We start from the raw sequence: 6,103 nt of genomic DNA on the forward strand, positions 1-6,103 counted from the left end.
CATTCGAGAAGATCAGACATATAACACATAGTGAGATAGCGTGGCGAGCAGATATGAAATGTTAGTTTCTTTTTGCGTTGGACATGGAAATGATGCAACAAAGACACAAGTCACTTCGATGATTAGCATTTGATGTGGGACGCGGTAGTTTTACACTCTTACTTCCGTCTTCGACAGGATTTACGGGGGTGAGTCAGCTTTTGAACATCTTCGATCCCTAGGCGGACGGAAACGAAATGTATTCCTTACATTTGGTTATTACGAATACCTTCATGTATTTAAATTGTTATATATTTGTGCACTTCGAGGTCAGTAATAAAACCAAATAAATGTGATTTGAGTGTGTGTAAATCGAGCCTCTTCTGTCAGTGAGCCTTCAATTCGAAAACGCTGAATCAGTCCATCTAACAACAGTAAGCAGTCCTGTTTGCTACAGTTCCAGGGTCAACATGTCTAAGCAGATGCCTATTAAAGAAGGACTTCTACACAATGAATATCGCAGAACTTAAAAAATATTTGCAGGAGCGTGGAGTTTCAGTGAGTGCGTTTAGAAGTCTTCGCTAATAGAAATCGCCGCTGCAGTTGAAGCAATGACGCTTTACTTTAATCAAGGTACATGTAATTGCCTCTAGCGCAAATAATGCTAATCTGGCAATGGATGCTATCAGTAGAAAGACAAAACCGACGATGCAGACAATTTATTTATCCCAATCAAAAGCTCAAGAACTGCACTTCTGCCCCAATCCATTTTCCATGCAATCAAGATCATGAACAATTTCATCTCCTCGGCGCCATTCGGCTTGCACGATATTTCAGTTTAACCATTTAACGTACCACTCCACTGAATGTACTGAATACAAGCAGGGACTCGCTGCTTACAAGTCCTTCGATGATTGTCGCTTATTTACAGACGGTTTAACACGTTGATTCTTTGCAAAGTGGAGTGTGTCCATGTATATGAGAGTGTAGCCAAAGTGAAGCCCTTCATGAAAAGGATTTGTTGACCGAGGAAGGAAAAACACCCTTCCAAAAATAAGTTAAACTCACATACTCATGTACATCAGTGTCCCTTCACCCGAAGGCACTAATCTGCCAGATGAGGAGAGATATCTGAAAATTTTTACCACAAAAATGTGCCAATTACCTACTAGTAGTCCTGTTATCTTGCCTTTATTAGAAAAACTTCATTTCACTACAGAACTTGCAGACAGGTCAAGTTGATGAAACCGCTCAATCAAATTAAAGCAAGCTTGTGAGTGGTATTAATGAATTAAGAATAAACCACAAGAGCTTCTAAGACTGATGCAAACATTTCGACGGAAGAAGTTTCGGGAGTTGTTGTCTTTCAGTGATAAAGAAATTAACTAAAGTTCGTTGAGAGCACCACGACAAGGCAATGTGAGGACTGGGGGTCATAACCGTTTCAAAGAGCAAGAGAGTCTTCTCAAGAAAAATTGATAGTGCTGAAAATGTCACAAAGTTGGTACAACCCATTCTCTATTTTTGAATGTCCCATAATACACTTTGTTTGCCCCCCATAATTTTTCATAAACTATTGTTTTCAAATGCTCTTGGGAATATGTAATGTCCCCAAGAGCATTTGAAAACAATAGTTTATGCAAAATTTGGGGGGCAAACAAAATGTCTCATAAGGCATTCGAAAATAGAGAATAGCATAAGCACAAACATCCCTACATAATTGTAAAACAAAGAATGGAACCCTAAAATGCCAGAGAATGGGACTATTTCATGAAGTCAGTGCTCCCAATGCATGCAAGCGGGTTGTGAGCCATACCCACCACAAACTGGATTTGATCTCAAAGGGCTTTTTGATTACGAAGTCAAAGCCATTCTTTGGAGCAATAATATTCTGAAATGCCAGTGTTCTAAAGGTTGTCCAAACACTGCTGTAGAATATATAAGTGTTACTGGAAAAACAGAGATCGGTTTGTGGCAACACAAATGGTCATGGTTTTGCATTGAAAGCAACTTCAAAGTACTAATTTAAGTTCAGCTTGAAATGTTTATAAGTGGGCTAAAACGTTGTCAATTTGTTGTGTGGAAACAAGGAATCTTCTCTAATGTGTGCCAAACTAGAGAAGAGTCCTTCCCTTTCTCCTCTTTTATATAATAATAATAATAATAATAATAATAATAATAATAGAAGTTCAAAATAGTACTTGAAATGAATATTTCATGCTAACAATGAGTACTGTAAAAATTGTGGGAAGCAACAGATGCATCACCTAATATAATGAGTTTAAACTGTTCATGAATTACGACCGGTAATTTGACAATGTTTTTTCAGAATGGTTCGCCAAAAATCAGTAGATAATTTCTTTTAAGGGAAATCTCCCTAACAGTACTGTAGATATGTGTCATTCCAATTAACAGAAGGTCAATACTGTTCCATGTAATAAAAATAAAACCTCTTCAGTTTTCGTCAACTTCAATGAAGAAACTTTTTCAGTTTGTATTGGCTCAACGCTGCATTGATCCCATGGTCAATGGTATGCACGATATATAATTATAGCTCAACAACAAAGGGTAGACTACTTACTATACAACTAGTAGTGTATTTACTGTCCTTTGAACACACAAACGAGTCACTGCGATAAGTCATGCCATTATCCGCGTGTTCCGTTTTCTGCCTCTCCATTGCTATACCTTCGGCCGGAAAATGCAAAAACTTGATCAGATCACCATTCAAGTTTCTTACCTATGATTTTGGGAATCGGGAATCGTTTTTACGTGTAACGGAAGCACGCCTTTTAGTCGAGCTCGAGAGCATTCTGCAACTCGCAATAAACGGTGGAAATGACAACTGTCTCTGATGCAGCTAATAAGTCACTTTTATTCGGTTTTATTACCGACCTTTAGGTGAAAATATATATGACAATCTTCATACACAAAGGTAAATTCGTAAATAACATAAGACGAGGAATGCATTTCGTTTCCGTCGGCCCAGCGATCGAAGATGGAACAGACTCACCCGCGTCAATCCTGTCGAAATACGAGTGTAAAACTATCGTGTCCTACACCAAATGCTAACCATCGAAGTGACTTGTGTCTTTGTTCCATCATTTCCATGTCCAACGCAAAAAGAAACTAACATTTCATATCTGCTCGCCACGACATCTCACTATGTGTTATATGTCCGATCTTCTCGAATGTCCGAACTTTCGAGGTTTGTTTACATGAAAAGTCACGTGACACTACACGTGGAAGGTCAATTTATTTTGGAGTGTTAATTTCTTACAAAGGCTTTCAAATACACTTTTCATGTACATACGTGAATTCACCATAGAATGACCCCAGGCTCTGCGTTATATCAGGGATTACAAAGTGGCTTAAATAGTTGCTCCCCTGCCCCCCCCCCCTCCCCCCCTCCCTTTTTCACAGTAAACTACCGGTAGGTCTCTGGCTCCTCAAACGCGGTGCTATAAATTTGAGAGTGACAGTACACTAGCTTTTTCGAAAGTTAGAAGCCCTGAAAAAGAAACAGGAATAAACCAAAAGGGGTGAAAACTAAAAAATATATGTTTTTAAGGCCTTGAGAATTTCTTGGGAAAAAAGCTGATGCTATTTATTTGGGGCACTTTAATCGTGATACTTGCTTACTTCGTCTAAAGTCTTAGCCAAGGTTAAGGCCCTGTCCACACATATCCGGTATCTTTTAACCCGCAAATGTTTCTTTGCGGATTCGCCATCTGTCCACACGTATCCGGGGAATCCGGCATGGGAATCCGCAACTTTTTAAATCCGCTCTCAAAAGTGGAAATTTTTTAATACGGAAAGTACTTCGAATCGTGTGGACGGTCAAATTCGGATATCAGACTGATTTAGCAACAGAACGGGAAACTCAGTTGACGACGGGAGAGCCCAAGGAATATCAAAATTCTACTCTAATCTGACCTAACAAGGAAATTTTTCTGGGCGAGCTGTCGTCGACTGATGTCCCGCTTATGTTGTTAAATCAGCCTATTTTTAAAACTGACCACGTGAATACTGAATATGGCTGCTCAACGAACTGTTATCGGTTCTCCATTTGGCGCGAAAATATGCTCAGATTTTTGCCCACGGACGTCATCTGTTCCGAGAGCAAAGCCCGAGGAAAACTGTGAACATCGAGGCAAGATACAAGTGGTGGACAAGGTTAGAGGGAATCTAACCACCTTTAGAGAACAAAATCAAAGCAAAAAATTGTTGACATCGCTTTTCGTAAAATGTGTAAATCGCCGTGAACAAAACAGCTGGCGCTTTGCCGTTCTGGTCTCAATTATCTAGGCCACAACGAATTCCTCTCATGGAATTACGGCTGTATGTCTGTCGTCGTGTGAGCAAGCCGCAACGTAAAATATACCGGCGCATGCAGAATATTTAGAAGTTCTTCTTTTGTAAACTCGTTTAATGGCTTGTTGATGGCTGTCTGTAAGGAAATTATAAATACTCTAGAGTGAGGTGGCCTAACTAATGTAATTTGTGATAATCCTGATTAGCATAAATTAATATTTTGCGGTCACGTAGCAGAGGCATAGTTGTGAGCGGCAGGCGCTTGGAGTGCCACGTGATCGTGGTTTGTATTTGGCGATCGTTTAGCGAGTGAGGCATTCGACGGTCAGCCTTTGCCGCGCGCACAAGTTCTGTTTCGTTTTCCTTATGGGTGATGCCGAAGTCAAGGAGTTCGTGTTTACTGCTATCGTTTCTAATTCTACTTTGGAACTGAAAAGTTCAGGCGATTCAGTTTCCGCGAAGAACTTTGACAGGAATTGAGAGGTTCAAGAAAAATGAACCGCCATTCTTCAAAAAGTGGAGCAACGAAGACCAATTTACTGCCGGCAAATCAATTTTAGAAGTGGTAGAAGATCCTGATATTGCGTTGGAACGCACCGATTTAGCTAAAGCCAAGGAAAGTTTGGTCGAAGACACTAGATCGGCCTAGCGTTTGCTTTGCGTGTGCCAAATCAGGCCACTGGAGAGCCGTGTGTCCTTTTTCTCTCTGTAACCAAATCGCAGTATCAGTGGCCTTTGTCTCTAGATATTCTTTTTGTTTACGTTTTTTTTTTTTACCGTTGTTGCAGCGAAAGTTACGGAGAGACTGTAGATCTTTCAGTTTTCCAACGCTACCGTGTGTTTCATTTTATTTGCATCATAGAGTTTTAGTTTCAAGGTTCCATTGCGTGAAATCACCTCACCATTTGCTTTCAAGACTAATACCTCAGCACTCCAATAGTCCGCACGTGTTTGAAACGCGATTTTTGATTTCCTTTGTCATGATAGTTTTGCTGAACTCTTTGTGCCACGTTTATATTTATTCCGCCCTCTGACACTGTTCAGAATAGACCATATTCGTATTCTCAGTATTGGACTGGAACTAGCTTACAATGGAGGCTAATGCGGGGAAATCTTTTCAAATGCAAATACTTTTTAATATATTCCCCCGCATTAGCCTCCATTGCAAGCTAGTTCCAGTCCAATACTAGGAATACGAATATGGTCTATTCAGGCAAAAACTCAGTGTTTGTTCTTCGATCTTCGTTCCTAATGAATAGATATCCCTTTGGGACCCAACTCAAGTTATCACCTAAAGTATATTGGGATTGTTATCGATTTGTCCGCCCGCATATTTTGTGCAGTCGAGAAAAGAATGAAATTCCTGTCCGACCATCTATCACGGATCGTACCTCTGTTCACCAGGTTTGTTAACTTGCTTTCATCCGTTGTCACGTATTTTGCTTGTTACCTGTGTCGGATCTGTATCCACGTTCATGACTGGAAGCTCCTTTCGTGAAATTTTGCCATTAATTGGAATTTACAAGTTTTGCTGTCGCCCAAAATGCCTGACTGAATTATACTTGGAAGCAAGATCTTGTGCATATCGACGGTTTTCCTTTGTGGAAAGTGTCGTCTTAGGTGCCTCCAATTCTACGTGAGGCCGTTATACCGATTTCGCGGGTAAGGTTTTCACCAAAATTGCTTAGCGTCCTTGCCGTTGAGATTAGGGAGCTTAAGATAAGGACGTTTTCGACGCGACGGCGACGTAAAGACCGATTAGGATTGGGGCGAGTTTAACTGCGCATGCGATTTCCAACATTCCCGCCGT

This window comes from Montipora capricornis, chromosome 1 (genome assembly GCF_036669925.1).
Source record: "Montipora capricornis isolate CH-2021 chromosome 1, ASM3666992v2, whole genome shotgun sequence".
Classification (NCBI taxonomy): domain Eukaryota; kingdom Metazoa; phylum Cnidaria; class Anthozoa; order Scleractinia; family Acroporidae; genus Montipora; species Montipora capricornis.